Below are 21,084 nucleotides of genomic sequence, written 5' to 3'. Positions count from 1 at the left end.
CTCTTGCAGGTGGCCTGGAAAGGGTGGCCCCGGAGAGCTGCCCCCTGCCAGCCGAGAGGCCGCCAGGCCCCTCTGCAGCTGTGGCCACCTCCACCGACGTCTGCCTCCCACCTTGCTACCTGACGCCCTTCCAGCGCCTGCGGGTCCCCAAGGCACAAGGGGATCCCGACATGCGATGGAGACGTTTCTCATCTGTGCTTGCTTCTAGATGAGGGCGGCGGCGAAGGTTATCCAGCTTCTCGCGTGGATGTTGGGTTGGAGGCCTTGGGGCATCCTGGAGGTAAGTTCTCAACGTCCCTTTCCCCGAAAGAGCCAACGCCGACAACGGGGCAAGAGCTTATTCACGTGCAGTTCTCCTTCAGACCGCCCCGTGCTCGACGGCTTCCCGGCTTTTTCGCCCGCTGCTGTCCTCAGGCCCGAGAGCACTCCCATGGGGAAGTCAGGGGGAGGAGGGAGCATTTCCCTCTTAATCTTCTTTCCGCGGCCGACGCGCAGACATGGAGAAGAGAAGAGCCGAGAGGGAACGGGTCGGGCTGAGTGATGTGCCCCGGGGCGCTTGGCCTTGCCAAGCTGCCTTGGCAGCCCCTTGGAGCCCGAGCTGCTCCCAGTGCTGGCTGCCCAGCCAGCGGGCTTGTTGGGGTGGAGTTGAGAGCTGGTGTGCGCTCCAGGGACTCCTTTATCCCGGCAGCTCCGCGCGTGGGTGGTTTCGCCCTCGGGCCTGCCCTCTCCTTGCGTGATCCCCTTAGCGCTTCTGCGATTCGGCGCTGCCAAGGTAGGTCACCATAGATGACAGCAGCTTCTCTGGGTCTTTGGTTACAGACGTGCCCGTCGGGAGGACGTCACCTTGGCTGAACGCTCTGATACGGAACGGCCTGCATCGCAGGGGTGAGTGGTCTGTCTCTGCTCACCTCACAGGCTCACCGCTGGTTTTCCGGAGCTTCCTCGTGTGAAATTGAACCCAATACTTTCTCTTAAGGACCTCCAAGAGCAAAGTACCTGGCAGAAGGAGCAAAAAAGTCCCCGGATGCATCTGAAAGGCTAAGGCAGATTCTGAAGGATCTGGAGAGAGGACACGGTGGGTATATTTCACCCTGCCTTAGCCGTGAGCCTCGGCAACCTGAGGCTTTAGACACACGTCTGGACACGCTCTAGCCTGCCGGGGGGGGAAGGGGTCGACCAGAGCCTCGCAGCAGCGACGCTGGGATTCACACCCTGCAGGCGCTGGCGAGGCGCAGAGACGGTGCAGGGCCTCTGCTGCCGGGTGTGCTTGAAGCCGCGTGCTGGGGCAGCTGCGGCCCCAGCCGTACCAGTACGGCGGCTCAGAGGTGGCTCGTGCAGGCGTCGCTAGGAGGCTGGAGGGCCTGGCGAGGGCCGAGCCCCTGTTCGGCTGACAGGCAGCACTGCTTGGCCACTGGGCCAGTTGCAGGCGGGAGCGAGGTCCCAGGCACGGCTGGTTGCCCTTTCCTAGTGCTGCAAGTCGGGTGGAGGCGCTGATTCGGCAGGCTGCGTGGGTTGTGCTCCATTTCCCGCCTGCGGAGCGACGGCTGGGATAATGGGGCGAATGTGACCGTGGGTGGTGCTTACGGGGAAGGGCGCGAGGGCCTTGCGGAGGAGCCCTGCTCGGAAGGGCTGTTTCCCCGGCCGGCCCGGCTGCAGCTGCTGCCCGGCCCCTTGGAAGGAAGGCGTTGGGCATCGCCGTGCCGTTGGCCAAAAATGCCCCCCGTGCAGTGCAAACCAGCAGTTGGCGTGCCATGGCCTCGTCTCCCAGCAGGGCGGGCGTGGCTGTGCTTGGCAGTAGTGACTAGGGGCAGCCCCAAAAGCCCCGGCATTTTTTCTAAACCGTAGCGACATCTTTGGGGAGTATTGCCTCCTGAAGATGCCATCTCCCTGATGGGGCGCGGTTCCATCTGACCCAACTGTCCCTCTTGCTTTCTCCAGGGACGGACCAACGGGCTGGGCAGGAGGCGGCGTTTTCGGAAGCAGGCGGTGCCTCGCTGCTGAGCTCCGCGGAACAGCCAGAGGTCACTCGAGCCACCACCACGGCAGCGCTTTGGGGAGGAAGCGCTGGCTCGCAGCCCGGCTCCACCGAAGAAACCTTGGTGACGCGAGCCACCACCACGGCGGCTTTTTCAGAAGGAAGCGGTGCCTCGCTGCCACACTCTGAGACAGAGATGGAGGTGACGCAAGCCACTGGCACGGCAGCACTTTCTGAAGGAAGCGGTGGTTTGCTGCCCAGCTCCACCGAAGAAACGGAGGCGACGCAAGCCACCACCATGGCGGCGTTTTCAGAAGGAAGTGCTGTCTCGTTGCCAGACTCCACTGAAGTGACGGAGGCGACGCAAGCCACCGGCACAGCAGTTTTCTTGCAAGGAAGTGGTGCCTCGCTGCCAGACTCTGAGAAAGAAATGGAGGCAACGCAAGCCACTGGTACAACGGCATTTTTGGAAGGCAGCGGTGCCTTGCTGCCCAGCTCCACGGAAAAAGCTGAGGCGACGCAAGCCACTGGCACAACAGCATTTCTGGAAGGCAGCAGTGACTGGCTGCCAGGCTCCACCGAAGAAATGGAGGTGACAGAGGCGACAGGCACAGCTGCCTCTTCACAAGGAAGCGGTGCCTCGCTGCCAGACACTGAGACAGAGATGGAGGCAACGCAAGGCACAGGCACAACGGCATTTTTGGAAGGCGGCGGTGGTTTGCTGCCCAGCTCCACCGAAGAAATGGAGGTGATGGAAGCCACAGGCACGGCCACATTTTCGGAAGGAAGCGGCATCTTGCTGCCAGACTCTGACAAAGATACAGAGGCGACAGCAGCCACCACCACAGCAGCAGTTTCAGAAGGATGCGGTGGCTCACAGCCGGGCTCCACCGAAGTAACGGAGGCGACCCAGGCCACCAGCACGGCAGGTAATTGCTGTCCCCTGGTCAGCCGGTGTCTCCCACCAGGATCGCTGTGTGTCAGCAGGCTCTTCCCCAGTGCCCGCTCTTGCACGTCCCGCCAGCAGCCAAAGCTGAAAGGCTTTCGGGTTCGGGGCCCCTGGGCCACGTTCCGCAGGGGCTGGGCAATGGGACTCTCAGTCCCACGCTCCTCCCGCCGTAGCTGCCTCCCAGAGCTTGCCGTGAGTGCCTAGAGGCCCAAGGCCCAGGAGCAGCAGGGAGCGGGATCCCTGCGTGAGCTGAGGTCCAGCGCGAGGCCCTGGCTGCCAGCAGGAGGGAGAGTTGGGGGTGGCACTCCCTGCTGCAGGGAGGGCTTTGGTCCGTGTCCCTCGAAGGAGCGACCGGCCGAGCGGCTGCGCCGCCCCCGTGCGCTGCTTCTCAGTTTTGGTCGGTGGGACAACCTGTCCTGTCCCAAGGGGTGGGAGCGTGCCTCCAGGCACCAGCACTGCGGGGGGCAAACCGAGAGCTTCCTGGCCGCAGCCAGCGTACTGCAGGGTTAGCAGTGCTGCACAGGACGGGCTGACCTTCCGCATTGCTCCTCCAGATGCCCTCGGCAAGACAACCACAAGCGCTGGCCACCCCCAGAGCACCACAAGTTTTTTCCGGCGCCAAGGTGTCGGAACGTGCCTTATGTTCAGCACAGCAGCCCTCGTGTTTTTCCTGCCACCTGCGACACTGTTGTGCTGCGTCTTGATCTACTGCATGAGAAAAGAGTGAGTTGCTGACTTCGCGTTCCCCCTCCACCCCGCTGCCTTCGAAGGCTGCTCGTAGCCACGACGTGTTTTCTGTCGGGCTGCTGTGGTTGGCCGGAAATCCCTGGCGAGGTTTCTGCTGCTGTCAGTGGCTTTAACTGGCCTCTTAACTGCTGGGCCGCCTTCTCGGGAGCCTGCGCTGCCCGGAGCCAGGGTCAGCTCAAACTGACCCTGCCCGGACAAGAGCAGCCCCACTGAGCGACAGGCATAGGCACAGCAAGCTCAGCACGAGCACGAGCACGAGCGGGCAGAGATGGCCCGAGAAAGCGAGGCGCGCGCTAGCGCCTCTGCTCTTGAGCAGCGAACCTGCCCAGAGGCCTCCCCCTGCTCGGTGGTGCCACGAGGTCCAGGTGTCCACCTTGGCCAAGCTGTGCCGGCAGCTCAGCCCGTGGCGCTGAGCCTTGCCAGCTCTGGGCCGTGCTGCGGGGGAGACTCCCTGTGTCCCATCTGCAGCTCACGGCCTCATCGGCCTCCTCTCTCCACAGGCACCTCTGCAGCTTCAGCAGACCACTGGAAACTGGCGGTCGCCCCTCTCACCCGGATAGCCAGACCACCCAGTCCAGCACACTTGGGAGCCAGACCTAATGCCAGTATCAGCCGCTCCTGCCCTCCCCAGAGTCCCACAGCCCGTCCACATCTGTCCCTGCTGCTGGAGAACCAGCCCAGGGCTTCCCAGCTGTGGCTCCAAGCAGAGTGGACCCCTGACCACCTGAGAGGCCCAGCCCAGCTCTCCAGCCGCTCAGGCAAGGCTTGCAGACAGGCAGCCGAGCCCTCCAGCCATGCAGCCTAGCCCTCTAGCCGCCCATCCCACACCTCTAACCAGCCTGCTGAGCCCTCCAGCCACTCGTGACCATTTTTTGGTGTTCTTCGAGATGGCTTAGGCGTGGACTTGGCCATGGCAGGTCAGTGCTTGGACACAATGGCCTTAAAGGTCTTTTCCAAGGTACGCGACTCTATGAGTCTATGTTCTCTTCATCATCAGAATGAGCTGCTTAATAAAAATACGTCAGCCGCTCAGCCTGGAGCCTTTCCTTCCTCAGACTGACACGCCGTAGCTGAAGCCCTTCCGTGAACGGCTCTCAGCAGGCGAGCTCATCCCCCCTTCCAAGGGCAGGCGCGCGGTCATCTTCCAAAGCAGTTCAAGGCAAGGCTCCCGCCTGCAGACGCAACTCTGGCGTCTGCCACAGCACCACGAAAGCCTCGGTGACTGGGCCGAAACCCACGCCGACGTCCGGCATGGCGCCTGGAGGAAGCTGCACCAAACCCTTCCGGAGCTCCGCAGAAAAGCAGCGTCTGGAAAAGCGCAGGCTGCAGCGGGGCTCGGCCTGCAGGTACCCCACGGCTCTCGGGACTAGGGCTGTCGGCCTGCGTTCGCGTGAGCCTTGGCTGGAGCCCAGAAACACCAGCTGGCCAAAGGGAGTCGAGGCAGCAGCGGTCCCCGGAGCCCCCCGGCAGGCTGAAGGAGGAGGCGCCTCCCCGCGCGGGCAGCGAGCGGGTCGGGCCGCAGCCGAAACAGAGCCCACCCAGCAGGGCCGCCGCGATCGGAGCTCTCCCGCGCCCAGCACGCTTGGAGCCGCTCCGGGCTGGAAGGGTGCGGAGCTCGAGCTTGCTTTGAGCCTGCAGCAGCCACCATGGGACAGGAGAGCAGCTGCCCTGCTCAGCTCTGGGGAAAGGGCCGCACCGAGCCCGCCGCAGCCTCGCCGATCTGCTCTCCGTCCTGGCCCAGCCCCGCTCTGCCCTGCTGTGCTCTCAGTTCAGATAAAGCTGCTCTTATTTCCTGTCGGATGTGTTGGGGTCAGACACCGCAAGGCTCAGGAAGCGTCTCGGTGTGAGCAGACAGCGGTAGCCCGGCTCCAGGGAGCCGTTGCCATGCAGCCTCTCCCTGGCGATGAGGTCACACCTGGGATGTGAGCTTACAGCAGTGATGTGATGTCACAGAGTGCTGTGGTGCCATGACCCCTATAAAGTACCGACCACTCAGTGCACGTGAGCTGTCCCCAGGCAGCCTCAATCTGGCCACGAGGTCACTGCAGGGCTGTGACGTCTCAGAAGCAACATGTCACAGACCCCCAGTGGTGCTATGCCACCTATAAGGACCCACCCCACTCAGTCCCTGAGAACTGTTCCCAGGCAGGCTCGCCCCATCTATGAGGTCAGAGCAGGGTTGTGATGTCACAACAGCTGTGTGATGTCACAGAGCCGCCACGGTGCCACGCCACCTCTAAGTACCGGCCGCTCAGCCCCTGGCCACAACTGCAGCCGCAGCAGCAGCCGCAGCAGCAGCAGCATGGTGCAGATGCAGGCAGCCATGGCTCCCACCCACCGCCTCTTCCTCCTCCTCCTCCTCGTGGCCCTGCGTGCCAGGGCTGCCCGGGCTGCTCCGTGGCGAGCCCGGGGAGCAGGTAAGTGGGCAGCGCTGGGGCAGCCTTTCACGGGCCAGCGGCTCTTCTCCCCCAGAAGCGTGGAGGAGGGTTTGTTCCCTCCAGTGCTTTAGCGAGGGCTCCCTCCGTGTGCGTGACAGCTCTCCCCGTAAGAAAGCCCCGAGGGGCCGTGTGTTGCTCCCTCCGCTCCGCTCCGCTCTGCTCCTCCAGGGCTCTTGCAGGTGGCCTGGAAAGGGTGGCCCCGGAGAGCTGCCCCCTGCCAGCCGAGAGGCCGCCAGGCCCCTCTGCAGCTGTGGCCACCTCCACCGACGTCTGCCTCCCACCTTGCTACCTGACGCCCTTCCAGCGCCTGCGGGTCCCCAAGGCACAAGGGGATCCCGACATGCGATGGAGACGTTTCTCATCTGTGCTTGCTTCTAGATGAGGGCGGCGGCGAAGGTTATCCAGCTTCTCGCGTGGATGTTGGGTTGGAGCCCTTGGGGCATCCTGGAGGTAAGTTCTCAACGTCCCTTTCCCCGAAAGAGCCAACGCCGACAACGGGGCAAGAGCTTATTCACGTGCAGTTCTCCTTCAGACCGCCCCGTGCTCGATGGCTTCCCGGCTTTTTCGCCCGCTGCTGTCCTCAGGCCCGAGAGCACGCCCATGGGGAAGTCAGGGGGAGGAGGGAGCATTTCCCTCTTAATCTTCTTTCCGCGGCCGACGCGCAGACATGGAGAAGAGAAGAGCCGAGAGGGAACGGGTCGGGCTGAGTGATGTGCCCCGGGGCGCTTGGCCTTGCCAAGCTGCCTTGGCAGCCCCTTGGAGCCCGAGCTGCTCCCAGTGCTGGCTGCCCAGCCAGCGGGCTTGTTGGGGTGGAGTTGAGAGCTGGTGTGCGCTCCAGGGACTCCTTTATCCCGGCAGCTCCGCGCGTGGGTGGTTTCGCCCTCGGGCCTGCCCTCTCCTTGCGTGATCCCCTTAGCGCTTCTGCGATTCGGCGCTGCCGAGGTAGGTCACCATAGATGACAGCAGCTTCTCTGGGTCTTTGGTTACAGACGTGCCCGTCGGGAGGACGTCACCTTGGCTGAACGCTCTGATACGGAACGGCCTGCATGGCAGGGGTGAGTGGTCTGTCTCTGCTCACCTCACAGGCTCACCGCTGGTTTTCCGGAGCTTCCTCGTGTGAAATTGAACCCAATACTTTCTCTTAAGGACCTCCAAGAGCAAAGTACCTGGCCGAAGGAGCAAAAAAGTCCCTGGAGCCATCTGAAATGCTACAGCCTGTGCAGGAGGAGGTGTTTTCGCAAGGAAGCGCTGGCTCGCAGCCAGGCTTTGACAAAGAATTGGTGGCGACACCAGCCACCAGCACGGCAGGTAATTGCTGTCCCCTGGTCAGCCGGTGTCTCCCACCAGGATCGCTGTGTGTCAGCAGGCTCTTCCCCAGTGCCCGCTCTTGCACGTCCCGCCAGCAGCCAAAGCTGAAAGGCTTTCGGGTTCGAGGCCCCTGGGCCACGTTCCGCAGGGGCTGGGCAATGGGACTCTCAGTCCCACGCTCCTCCCGCCGTAGCTGCCTCCCAGAGCTTGCCGTGAGTGCCTAGAGGCCCAAGGCCCAGGAGCAGCAGGGAGCGGGATCCCTGCGTGAGCTGAGGTCCAGCGCGAGGCCCTGGCTGCCAGCAGGAGGGAGAGTTGGGGGTGGCACTCCCTGCTGCAGGGAGGGCTTTGGTCCGTGTCCCTCGAAGGAGCGACCGGCCGAGCGGCTGCGCCGCCCCCGTGCACTGCTTCTCAGTTTTGGTCGGTGGGACAACCTGTCCTGTCCCAAGGGGTGGGAGCGTGCCTCCAGGCACCAGCACTGCGGGGGGCAAACCGAGAGCTTCCTGGCCGCAGCCAGCGTACTGCAGGGTTAGCAGTGCTGCACAGGACGGGCTGACCTTCCGCATTGCTCCTCCAGATGCCCTCGGCAACAAAACCACGAGTGCTGGCCACCCCCAGAGCACCGGGGGTGTTTCCAGTCATGAAAAGATGAGTGCGCGTCTCATAATCGGCACAGTATTTGCTGTGATTTCCCTGCCACCCGCAATACTGTTTTGCTTCGTCATGATCTGCTGGTTGGTGGCGAGAAAAGTGTGAGTTACTGGTTTTACCCACTCATTTCTTTCTTTGATGGCTGCAAGACACGCACTAGCGCCTGTTCCTGAGCAGCAAACCTGCCCAGAGGCCTCCCCCTGCTCGATGGTGCCACGAGGTGCAGGTGTCCACGTTTGCCAAGCTGTGCCGGCAGCTCAGCCCGTGGCGCTGAGCCTTGCCAGCTCTGGCCCGTGCTGGGGGGAAGACTCCCTGTGTCCCATCTGCAGCTCACGGCCTCATCGGCCTCCTCTCTCCACAGGAATTTTTGAGAGCTGGACCCAACGCCAGCAGCCGCGTAACCCTCCAGCAGCCTGGCCCAGCCTTTCACCCGTCTGTAATAAAACTGCCCATTTTTATGTGCCTATGTTATCGTTGTCAGAATGTTAATAAAAAGAGCATCAGCCACTCAGCCTGGAGCCATTCCTTCCTCAGACTGACACGCCGTAGCTGAAGCCCTTCCGTGAACGGCTCTCAGCAGGCGAGCTCATCGCCCCTTCCAAGGGCAGGCGCGCGGTCATCTTCCAAAGCAGTTCAAGGCAAGGCTCCCGCCTGCAGACACAACTCTGGCGTCTGCCACAGCACCACGAAAGCCTCGGTGACTGGGCCGAAACCCACGCCGACGTCCGGCATGGCGCCTGGAGGAAGCTGCACCAAACCCTTCCGGAGCTCCGCAGAAAAGCAGCGTCTGGAAAAGCGCAGGCTGCAGCGGGGCTCGGCCTGCAGGTACCCCACGGCTCTCGGGACTAGGGCTGTCGGCCTGCGTTCGCGTGGGCCTTGGCTGGAGCCCAGAAACACCAGCTGGCCAAAGGGAGTCGAGGCAGCAGCGGTCCCCGGAGCCCCCCGGCGGGCTGAAGGAGGAGGCGCCTCCCCGCGCGGGCAGCGAGCGGGTCGGGCCGCAGCCGAAACAGAGCCCACCCAGCAGGGCCGCCGCGATCGGAGCTCTCCCGCGCCCAGCACGCTTGGAGCCGCTCCGGGCTGGAAGGGTGCGGAGCTCGAGCTTGCTTTGAGCCTGCAGCAGCCACCACGGGCCAGGAGAGCAGCTGCCCTGCTCAGCTCTGGGGAAAGGGCCGCACCGAGCCCGCCCGCAGCCTCGCCGATCTGCTCTCCGTCCTGGCCCAGCCCCGCTCTGCCCTGCTGTGCTCTCAGTTCAGATAAAGCTGCTCTTATTTCCTGTCGGATGTGTTGGGGTCAGACACCGCAAGGCTCAGGAAGCGTCTCGGTGTGAGCAGACAGCGGTAGCCCGGCTCCAGGGAGCCGTTGCCATGCAGCCTCTCCCTGGCGATGAGGTCACACCTGGGATGTGAGCTTACAGCAGTGATGTGATGTCACAGAGTGCTGTGGTGCCATGACCCCTATAAAGTACCGACCACTCAGTGCACGTGAGCTGTCCCCAGGCAGCCTCAATCTGGCCACGAGGTCACTGCAGGGCTGTGACGTCTCAGAAGCAACATGTCACAGACCCCCAGTGGTGCTATGCCACCTATAAGGACCCACCCCACTCAGTCCCTGAGAACTGTTCCCAGGCAGGCTCGCCCCATCTATGAGGTCAGAGCAGGGTTGTGATGTCACAACAGCTGTGTGATGTCACAGAGCCGCCACGGTGCCACGCCACCTCTAAGTACCGGCCGCTCAGCCCCTGGCCACAACTGCAGCCGCAGCAGCAGCCGCAGCAGCAGCAGCATGGTGCAGATGCAGGCAGCCATGGCTCCCACCCACCGCCTCTTCCTCCTCCTCCTCCTCGTGGCCCTGCGTGCCAGGGCTGCCCGGGCTGCTCCGTGGCGAGCCCGGGGAGCAGGTAAGTGGGCAGCGCTGGGGCAGCCTTTCACGGGCCAGCGGCTCTTCTCCCCCAGAAGCGTGGAGGAGGGTTTGTTCCCTCCAGTGCTTTAGCGAGGGCTCCCTCCGTGCGCGTGACAGCTCTCCCCGTAAGAAAGCCCCGAGGGGCTGTGTGTTGCTCCCTCCGCTCCGCTCCGCTCCGCTCCTCCAGGGCTCTTGCAGGTGGCCTGGAAAGGGTGGCCCCGGAGAGCTGCCCCCTGCCAGCCGAGAGGCCGCCAGGCCCCTCTGCAGCTGTGGCCACCTCCACCGACGTCTGCCTCCCACCTTGCTACCTGACGCCCTTCCAGCGCCTGCGGGTCCCCAAGGCACAAGGGGATCCCGACATGCGATGGAGACGTTTCTCATCTGTGCTTGCTTCTAGATGAGGGCGGCGGCGAAGGTTATCCAGCTTCTCGCGTGGATGTTGGGTTGGAGCCCTTGGGGCATCCTGGAGGTAAGTTCTCAACGTCCCTTTCCCCGAAAGAGCCAACGCCGACAACGGGGCAAGAGCTTATTCACGTGCAGTTCTCCTTCAGACCGCCCCGTGCTCGACGGCTTCCCGGCTTTTTCGCCCGCTGCTGTCCTCAGGCCCGAGAGCACTCCCATGGGGAAGTCAGGGGGAGGAGGGAGCATTTCCCTCTTAATCTTCTTTCCGCGGCCGACGCGCAGACATGGAGAAGAGAAGAGCCGAGAGGGAACGGGTCGGGCTGAGTGATGTGCCCCGGGGCGCTTGGCCTTGCCAAGCTGCCTTGGCAGCCCCTTGGAGCCCGAGCTGCTCCCAGTGCTGGCTGCCCAGCCAGCGGGCTTGTTGGGGTGGAGTTGAGAGCTGGTGTGCGCTCCAGGGACTCCTTTATCCCGGCAGCTCCGCGCGTGGGTGGTTTCGCCCTCGGGCCTGCCCTCTCCTTGCGTGATCCCCTTAGCGCTTCTGCGATTCGGCGCTGCCGAGGTAGGTCACCATAGATGACAGCAGCTTCTCTGGGTCTTTGGTTACAGACGTGCCCGTCGGGAGGATGTCACCTTGGCTGAACGCTCTGATACGGAACGGCCTGCATCGCAGGGGTGAGTGGTCTGTCTCTGCTCACCTCACAGGCTCACCGCTGGTTTTCCGGAGCTTCCTCGTGTGAAATTGAACCCAATACTTTCTCTTAAGGACCTCCAAGAGCAAAGTACCCGGCAGAAGGAGCAAAAAAGTCCCCGGATGCATCTGAAAGGCTAAGGCAGATTCTGAAGGATCTGGAGAGAGGACACGGTGGGTATATTTCACCCTGCCTTAGCCGTGAGCCTCGGCAACCTGAGGCTTTAGAGACACGTCTGGACACGCTCTAGCCTGCCCGGGGGGGAAGGGGTCGACCAGAGCCTCGCAGCAGCGACGCTGGGATTCACACCCTGCAGGAGCTGGCGAGGCGCAGAGATGGTGCAGGGCCTCTGCTGCCGGGTGTGCTTGAAGCCGCGTGCTGGGGCAGCTGCGGCCCCAGCCGTACCAGTACGGCGGCTCAGAGGTGGCTCGTGCAGGCGTCGCTAGGAGGCTGGAGGGCCTGGCGAGGGCCGAGCCCGTGTTCGGCTCACAGGCAGCACTGCTTGGCCACTGGGCCAGTTGCAGGCGGGAGCGAGGTCCCAGGCACGGCTGGTTGCCCTTTCCTAGTGCTGCAAGTCGGGTGGAGGCGCTGATTCGGCAGGCTGCGTGGGTTGTGCTCCATTTCCCGCCTGCGGAGCGACGGCTGGGATGGGGCGAATGTGACCGTGGGTGGTGCTTACGGGGAAGGGCGCGAGGGCCTTGCGGAGGAGCCCTGCTCGGAAGGGCTGTTTCCCCGGCCGGCCCGGCTGCAGCTGCTGCCCGGCCCCTTGGAAGGAAGGCGTTGGGCATCGCCGTGCCGTTGGCCAAAAATGCCCCCCGTGCAGTGCAAACCAGCAGTTGGCGTGCCATGGCCTCGTCTCCCAGCAGGGCGGGCGTGGCTGTGCTTGGCAGTAGTGACTAGGGGCAGCCCCAAAAGCCCCGGCATTTTTTCTAAAGCGTAGCGACATCTTTGGGGAGTATTGCCTCCTGAAGATGCCATCTCCCTGATGGGGCGCGGTTCCATCTGACCCAACTGTCCCTCTTGCTTTCTCCAGGGACGGACCAACGGGCTGGGCAGGAGGCGGCGTTTTCGGAAGCAGGCGGTGCCTCGCTGCTGAGCTCCGCGGAACAGCCAGAGGTCACTCGAGCCACCACCACGGCAGCGCTTTGGGGAGGAAGCGCTGGCTCGCAGCCCGGCTCCACCGAAGAAACCTTGGTGACGCGAGCCACCACCACGGCGGCTTTTTCAGAAGGAAGCGGTGCCTCGCTGCCACACTCTGAGACAGAGATGGAGGTGACGCAAGCCACTGGCACGGCAGCACTTTCTGAAGGAAGCGGTGGTTTGCTGCCCAGCTCCACCGAAGAAACGGAGGCGACGCAAGCCACCACCATGGCGGCGTTTTCAGAAGGAAGTGCTGTCTCGTTGCCAGACTCCACTGAAGTGACGGAGGCGACGCAAGCCACCGGCACAGCAGTTTTCTTGCAAGGAAGTGGTGCCTCGCTGCCAGACTCTGAGAAAGAAATGGAGGCAACGCAAGCCACTGGTACAACGGCATTTTTGGAAGGCAGCGGTGCCTTGCTGCCCAGCTCCACGGAAAAAGCTGAGGCGACGCAAGCCACTGGCACAACAGCATTTCTGGAAGGCAGCAGTGACTGGCTGCCAGGCTCCACCGAAGAAATGGAGGTGACAGAGGCGACAGGCACAGCTGCCTCTTCACAAGGAAGCGGTGCCTCGCTGCCAGACACTGAGACAGAGATGGAGGCAACGCAAGGCACAGGCACAACGGCATTTTTGGAAGGCGGCGGTGGTTTGCTGCCCAGCTCCACCGAAGAAATGGAGGTGATGGAAGCCACAGGCACGGCCACATTTTCGGAAGGAAGCGGCATCTTGCTGCCAGACTCTGACAAAGATACAGAGGCGACAGCAGCCACCACCACAGCAGCAGTTTCAGAAGGATGCGGTGGCTCACAGCCGGGCTCCACCGAAGTAACGGAGGCGACCCAGGCCACCAGCACGGCAGGTAATTGCTGTCCCCTGGTCAGCCGGTGTCTCCCACCAGGATCGCTGTGTGTCAGCAGGCTCTTCCCCAGTGCCCGCTCTTGCACGTCCCGCCAGCAGCCAAAGCTGAAAGGCTTTCGGGTTCGGGGCCCCTGGGCCACGTTCCGCAGGGGCTGGGCAATGGGACTCTCAGTCCCACGCTCCTCCCGCCGTAGCTGCCTCCCAGAGCTTGCCGTGAGTGCCTAGAGGCCCAAGGCCCAGGAGCAGCAGGGAGCGGGATCCCTGCGTGAGCTGAGGTCCAGCGCGAGGCCCTGGCTGCCAGCAGGAGGGAGAGTTGGGGGTGGCACTCCCTGCTGCAGGGAGGGCTTTGGTCCGTGTCCCTCGAAGGAGCGACCGGCCGAGCGGCTGCGCCGCCCCCGTGCGCTGCTTCTCAGTTTTGGTCGGTGGGACAACCTGTCCTGTCCCAAGGGGTGGGAGCGTGCCTCCAGGCACCAGCACTGCGGGGGGCAAACCGAGAGCATCCTGGCCGCAGCCAGCGTACTGCAGGGTTAGCAGTGCTGCACAGGACGGGCTGACCTTCCGCATTGCTCCTCCAGATGCCCTCGGCAAGACAACCACAAGCGCTGGCCACCCCCAGAGCACCACAAGTTTTTTCCGGCGCCAAGGTGTCGGAACGTGCCTTATGTTCAGCACAGCAGCCCTCGTGTTTTTCCTGCCACCTGCGACACTGTTGTGCTGCGTCTTGATCTACTGCATGAGAAAAGAGTGAGTTGCTGACTTCGCGTTCCCCCTCCACCCCGCTGCCTTCGAAGGCTGCTCGTAGCCACGACGTGTTTTCTGTCGGGCTGCTGTGGTTGGCCGGAAATCCCTGGCGAGGTTTCTGCTGCTGTCAGTGGCTTTAACTGGCCTCTTAACTGCTGGGCCGCCTTCTCGGGAGCCTGCGCTGCCCGGAGCCAGGGTCAGCTCAAACTGACCCTGCCCGGACAAGAGCAGCCCCACTGAGCGACAGGCATAGGCACAGCAAGCTCAGCACGAGCACGAGCACGAGCACGAGCGGGCAGAGATGGCCCGAGAAAGCGAGGCGCGCGCTAGCGCCTCTGCTCTTGAGCAGCGAACCTGCCCAGAGGCCTCCCCCTGCTCGGTGGTGCCACGAGGTGCAGGTGTCCACCTTGGCCAAGCTGTGCCGGCAGCTCAGCCCGTGGCGCTGAGCCTTGCCAGCTCTGGGCCGTGCTGCGGGGGAGACTCCCTGTGTCCCATCTGCAGCTCACGGCCTCATCGGCCTCCTCTCTCCACAGGCACCTCTGCAGCTTCAGCAGACCACTGGAAACTGGCGGTCGCCCCTCTCACCCGGATAGCCAGACCACCCAGTCCAGCACACTTGGGAGACAGACCTAATGCCAGAAGCAGCCGCTCCTGCCCTCCCCAGGGTCCCACAGCCCGTCCACATCTGTCCCTGCTGCTGGAGAACCAGCCCAGGGCTCCCCAGCTGTGGCTCCAAGCAGAGTGGACCCCTGACCACCTGAGAGGCCCAGCCCAGCCCTCCAGCCGCTCAGGCAAGGCTTGCAGACCGACAGCCGAGCCCTCCAGCCATGCAGCCTAGCCCTCTAGCTGCCCATCCCACACCTCTAACCAGCCTGCTGAGCCCTCCAGCCACTCGTGACCATTTTTTGGTGTTCTTCGAGATGGCTTAGGCGTGGACTTGGCCATGGCAGGTCAGTGCTTGGACACAATGGCCTTAAAGGTCTTTTCCAAGGTACGCGACTCTATGAGTCTATGTTCTCTTCATCATCAGAATGAGCTGCTTAATAAAAATACGTCAGCCGCTCAGCCTGGAGCCATTCCTTCCTCAGACTGACACGCCGTAGCTGAAGCCCTTCCGTGAACGGCTCTCAGCAGGCGAGCTCATCCCCCCTTCCAAGGGCAGGCGCGCGGTCATCTTCCAAAGCAGTTCAAGGCAAGGCTCCCGCCTGCAGACACAACTCTGGCGTCTGCCACAGCACCACGAAAGCCTCGGTGACTGGGCCGAAACCCACGCCGACGTCCGGCATGGCGCCTGGAGGAAGCTGCACCAAACCCTTCCGGAGCTCCGCAGAAAAGCAGCGTCTGGAAAAGCGCAGGCTGCAGCGGGGCTCGGCCTGCAGGTACCCCACGGCTCTCGGGACTAGGGCTGTCGGCCTGCGTTCGCGTGGGCCTTGGCTGGAGCCCAGAAACACCAGCTGGCCAAAGGGAGTCGAGGCAGCAGCGGTCCCCGGAGCCCCCCGGCGGGCTGAAGGAGGAGGCGCCTCCCCGCGCGGGCAGCGAGCGGGTCGGGCCGCAGCCGAAACAGAGCCCACCCAGCAGGGCCGCCGCGATCGGAGCTCTCCCGCGCCCAGCACGCTTGGAGCCGCTCCGGGCTGGAAGGGTGCGGAGCTCGAGCTTGCTTTGAGCCTGCAGCAGCCACCACGGGCCAGGAGAGCAGCTGCCCTGCTCAGCTCTGGGGAAAGGGCCGCACCGAGCCCGCCCGCAGCCTCGCCGATCTGCTCTCCGTCCTGGCCCAGCCCCGCTCTGCCCTGCTGTGCTCTCAGTTCAGATAAAGCTGCTCTTATTTCCTGTCGGATGTGTTGGGGTCAGACACCGCAAGGCTCAGGAAGCGTCTCGGTGTGAGCAGACAGCGGTAGCCCGGCTCCAGGGAGCCGTTGCCATGCAGCCTCTCCCTGGCGATGAGGTCACACCTGGGATGTGAGCTTACAGCAGTGATGTGATGTCACAGAGTGCTGTGGTGCCATGACCCCTATAAAGTACCGACCACTCAGTGCACGTGAGCTGTCCCCAGGCAGCCTCAATCTGGCCACGAGGTCACTGCAGGGCTGTGACGTCTCAGAAGCAACATGTCACAGACCCCCAGTGGTGCTATGCCACCTATAAGGACCCACCCCACTCAGTCCCTGAGAACTGTTCCCAGGCAGGCTCGCCCCATCTATGAGGTCAGAGCAGGGTTGTGATGTCACAACAGTGACATGATGTCACAGAGCCGCCACGGTGCCACGCCACCTCTAAGTACCGGCCGCTCAGCCCCTGGCCACAACTGCAGCCGCAGCAGCAGCCGCAGCAGCAGCAGCATGGTGCAGATGCAGGCAGCCATGGCTCCCACCCACCGCCTCTTCCTCCTCCTCCTCCTCGTGGCCCTGCGTGCCAGGGCTGCCCGGGCTGCTCCGTGGCGAGCCCGGGGAGCAGGTAAGTGGGCAGCGCTGGGGCAGCCTTTCACGGGCCAGCGGCTCTTCTCCCCCAGAAGCGTGGAGGAGGGTTTGTTCCCTCCAGTGCTTTAGCGAGGGCTCCCTCCGTGTGCGTGACAGCTCTCCCCGTAAGAAAGCCCCGAGGGGCTGTGTGTTGCTCCCTCCGCTCCGCTCCGCTCCGCTCCTCCAGGGCTCTTGCAGGTGGCCTGGAAAGGGTGGCCCCGGAGAGCTGCCCCCTGCCAGCCGAGAGGCCGCCAGGCCCCTCTGCAGCTGTGGCCACCTCCACCGACGTCTGCCTCCCACCTTGCTACCTGACGCCCTTCCAGCGCCTGCGGGTCCCCAAGGCACAAGGGGATCCCGACATGCGATGGAGACGTTTCTCATCTGTGCTTGCTTCTAGATGAGGGCGGCGGCGAAGGTTATCCAGCTTCTCGCGTGGATGTTGGGTTGGAGGCCTTGGGGCATCCTGGAGGTAAGTTCTCAACGTCCCTTTCCCCGAAAGAGCCAACGCCGACAACGGGGCAAGAGCTTATTCACGTGCAGTTCTCCTTCAGACCGCCCCGTGCTCGACGGCTTCCCGGCTTTTTCGCCCGCTGCTGTCCTCAGGCCCGAGAGCACTCCCATGGGGAAGTCAGGGGGAGGAGGGAGCATTTCCCTCTTAATCTTCTTTCCGCGGCCGACGCGCAGACATGGAGAAGAGAAGAGCCGAGAGGGAACGGGTCGGGCTGAGTGATGTGCCCCGGGGCGCTTGGCCTTGCCAAGCTGCCTTGGCAGCCCCTTGGAGCCCGAGCTGCTCCCAGTGCTGGCTGCCCAGCCAGCGGGCTTGTTGGGGTGGAGTTGAGAGCTGGTGTGCGCTCCAGGGACTCCTTTATCCCGGCAGCTCCGCGCGTGGGTGGTTTCGCCCTCGGGCCTGCCCTCTCCTTGCGTGATCCCCTTAGCGCTTCTGCGATTCGGCGCTGCCGAGGTAGGTCACCATAGATGACAGCAGCTTCTCTGGGTCTTTGGTTACAGACGTGCCCGTCGGGAGGATGTCACCTTGGCTGAACGCTCTGATACGGAACGGCCTGCATCGCAGGGGTGAGTGGTCTGTCTCTGCTCACCTCACAGGCTCACCGCTGGTTTTCCGGAGCTTCCTCGTGTGAAATTGAACCCAATACTTTCTCTTAAGGACCTCCAAGAGCAAAGTACCCGGCAGAAGGAGCAAAAAAGTCCCCGGATGCATCTGAAAGGCTAAGGCAGATTCTGAAGGATCTGGAGAGAGGACACGGTGGGTATATTTCACCCTGCCTTAGCCGTGAGCCTCGGCAACCTGAGGCTTTAGACACACGTCTGGACACGCTCTAGCCTGCCCGGGGGGGAAGGGGTCGACCAGAGCCTCGCAGCAGCGACGCTGGGATTCACACCCTGCAGGCGCTGGCGAGGCGCAGAGACGGTGCAGGGCCTCTGCTGCCGGGTGTGCTTGAAGCCGCGTGCTGGGGCAGCTGCGGCCCCAGCCGTACCAGTACGGCGGCTCAGAGGTGGCTCGTGCAGGCGTCGCTAGGAGGCTGGAGGGCCTGGCGAGGGCCGAGCCCGTGTTCGGCTGACAGGCAGCACTGCTTGGCCACTGGGCCAGTTGCAGGCGGGAGCGAGGTCCCAGGCACGGCTGGTTGCCCTTTCCTAGTGCTGCAAGTCGGGTGGAGGCGCTGATTCGGCAGGCTGCGTGGGTTGTGCTCCATTTCCCGCCTGCGGAGCGACGGCTGGGATAATGGGGCGAATGTGACCGTGGGTGGTGCTTACGGGGAAGGGCGCGAGGGCCTTGCGGAGGAGCCCTGCTCGGAAGGGCTGTTTCCCCGGCCGGCCCGGCTGCAGCTGCTGCCCGGCCCCTTGGAAGGAAGGCGTTGGGCATCGCCGTGCCGTTGGCCAAAAATGCCCCCCGTGCAGTGCAAACCAGCAGTTGGCGTGCCATGGCCTCGTCTCCCAGCAGGGCGGGCGTGGCTGTGCTTGGCAGTAGTGACTAGGGGCAGCCCCAAAAGCCCCGGCATTTTTTCTAAAGCGTAGCGACATCTTTGGGGAGTATTGCCTCCTGAAGATGCCATCTCCCTGATGGGGCGCGGTTCCATCTGACCCAACTGTCCCTCTTGCTTTCTCCAGGGACGGACCAACGGGCTGGGCAGGAGGCGGCGTTTTCGGAAGCAGGCGGTGCCTCGCTGCTGAGCTCCGCGGAACAGCCAGAGGTCACTCGAGCCACCACCACGGCAGCGCTTTGGGGAGGAAGCGCTGGCTCGCAGCCCGGCTCCACCGAAGAAACCTTGGTGACGCGAGCCACCACCACGGCGGCTTTTTCAGAAGGAAGCGGTGCCTCGCTGCCACACTCTGAGACAGAGATGGAGGTGACGCAAGCCACTGGCACGGCAGCACTTTCTGAAGGAAGCGGTGGTTTGCTGCCCAGCTCCACCGAAGAAACGGAGGCGACGCAAGCCACCACCATGGCGGCGTTTTCAGAAGGAAGTGCTGTCTCGTTGCCAGACTCCACTGAAGTGACGGAGGCGACGCAAGCCACCGGCACAGCAGTTTTCTTGCAAGGAAGTGGTGCCTCGCTGCCAGACTCTGAGAAAGAAATGGAGGCAACGCAAGCCACTGGTACAACGGCATTTTTGGAAGGCAGCGGTGCCTTGCTGCCCAGCTCCACGGAAAAAGCTGAGGCGACGCAAGCCACTGGCACAACAGCATTTCTGGAAGGCAGCAGTGACTGGCTGCCAGGCTCCACCGAAGAAATGGAGGTGACAGAGGCGACAGGCACAGCTGCCTCTTCACAAGGAAGCGGTGCCTCGCTGCCAGACACTGAGACAGAGATGGAGGCAACGCAAGGCACAGGCACAACGGCATTTTTGGAAGGCGGCGGTGGTTTGCTGCCCAGCTCCACCGAAGAAATGGAGGTGATGGAAGCCACAGGCACGGCCACATTTTCGGAAGGAAGCGGCATCTTGCTGCCAGACTCTGACAAAGATACAGAGGCGACAGCAGCCACCACCACAGCAGCAGTTTCAGAAGGATGCGGTGGCTCACAGCCGGGCTCCACCGAAGTAACGGAGGCGACCCAGGCCACCAGCACGGCAGGTAATTGCTGTCCCCTGGTCAGCCGGTGTCTCCCACCAGGATCGCTGTGTGTCAGCAGGCTCTTCCCCAGTGCCCGCTCTTGCACGTCCCGCCAGCAGCCAAAGCTGAAAGGCTTTCGGGTTCGGGGCCCCTGGGCCACGTTCCGCAGGGGCTGGGCAATGGGACTCTCAGTCCCACGCTCCTCCCGCCGTAGCTGCCTCCCAGAGCTTGCCGTGAGTGCCTAGAGGCCCAAGGCCCAGGAGCAGCAGGGAGCGGGATCCCTGCGTGAGCTGAGGTCCAGCGCGAGGCCCTGGCTGCCAGCAGGAGGGAGAGTTGGGGGTGGCACTCCCTGCTGCAGGGAGGGCTTTGGTCCGTGTCCCTCGAAGGAGCGACCGGCCGAGCGGCTGCGCCGCCCCCGTGCGCTGCTTCTCAGTTTTGGTCGGTGGGACAACCTGTCCTGTCCCAAGGGGTGGGAGCGTGCCTCCAGGCACCAGCACTGCGGGGGGCAAACCGAGAGCTTCCTGGCCGCAGCCAGCGTACTGCAGGGTTAGCAGTGCTGCACAGGACGGGATGACCTTCCGCATTGCTCCTCCAGATGCCCTCGGCAAGACAACCACAAGCGCTGGCCACCCCCAGAGCACCACAAGTTTTTTCCGGCGCCAAGGTGTCGGAACGTGCCTTATGTTCAGCACAGCAGCCCTCGTGTTTTTCCTGCCACCTGCGACACTGTTGTGCTGCGTCTTGATCTACTGCATGAGAAAAGAGTGAGTTGCTGACTTCGCGTTCCCCCTCCACCCCGCTGCCTTCGAAGGCTGCTCGTAGCCACGACGTGTTTTCTGTCGGGCTGCTGTGGTTGGCCGGAAATCCCTGGCGAGGTTTCTGCTGCTGTCAGTGGCTTTAACTGGCCTCTTAACTGCTGGGCCGCCTTCTCGGGAGCCTGCGCTGCCCGGAGCCAGGGTCAGCTCAAACTGACCCTGCCCGGACAAGAGCAGCCCCACTGAGCGACAGGCATAGGCACAGCAAGCTCAGCACGAGCACGAGCACGAGCACGAGCGGGCAGAGATGGCCCGAGAAAGCGAGGCGCGCGCTAGCGCCTCTGCTCTTGAGCAGCGAACCTGCCCAGAGGCCTCCCCCTGCTCGGTGGTGCCACGAGGTGCAGGTGTCCACCTTGGCCAAGCTGTGCCGGCAGCTCAGCCCGTGGCGCTGAGCCTTGCCAGCTCTGGGCCGTGCTGCGGGGGAGACTCCCTGTGTCCCATCTGCAGCTCACGGCCTCATCGGCCTCCTCTCTCCACAGGCACCTCTGCAGCTTCAGCAGACCACTGGAAACTGGCGGTCGCCCCTCTCACCCGGATAGCCAGACCACCCAGTCCAGCACACTTGGGAGCCAGACCTAATGCCAGAAGCAGCCGCTCCTGCCCTCCCCAGGGTCCCACAGCCCGTCCACATCTGTCCCTGCTGCTGGAGAACCAGCCCAGGGCTCCCCAGCTGTGGCTCCAAGCAGAGTGGACCCCTGACCACCTGAGAGGCCCAGCCCAGCCCTCCAGCCGCTCAGGCAAGGCTTGCAGACAGACAGCCGAGCCCTCCAGCCATGCAGCCTAGCCCTCTAGCCGCCCATCCCACACCTCTAACCAGCCTGCTGAGCCCTCCAGCCACTCGTGACCATTTTTTGGTGTTCTTCGAGATGGCTTAGGCGTGGACTTGGCCATGGCAGGTCAGTGCTTGGACACAATGGCCTTAAAGGTCTTTTCCAAGGTACGCGACTCTA

At 63.5% G+C, this 21,084-nt stretch overlaps 1 long non-coding RNA gene across 1 annotated transcript; it reads left to right on the top strand.

The window, feature by feature from the left end:
- The first annotated feature begins 7,168 nt into the window (after positions 1–7,168).
- LOC147416110 (uncharacterized) lies at positions 7,169–8,576 on the top strand. Its single transcript, XR_015183380.1, has 3 exons — positions 7,169–7,417; positions 7,992–8,166; positions 8,427–8,576. It is a non-coding gene; the product is annotated as an uncharacterized LOC147416110 (long non-coding RNA).
- The last annotated feature ends 12,508 nt before the right edge of the window (positions 8,577–21,084 follow it).

This window comes from Leptosomus discolor, chromosome 2 (genome assembly GCF_034619465.1).
Source record: "Leptosomus discolor isolate bLepDis1 chromosome 2, bLepDis1.hap2, whole genome shotgun sequence".
NCBI lineage: Eukaryota > Metazoa > Chordata > Aves > Leptosomiformes > Leptosomidae > Leptosomus > Leptosomus discolor.
The sequence above is the reverse complement of the archived record's forward strand: the minus strand, read 5'-3'. Positions and strand labels throughout refer to the sequence as shown.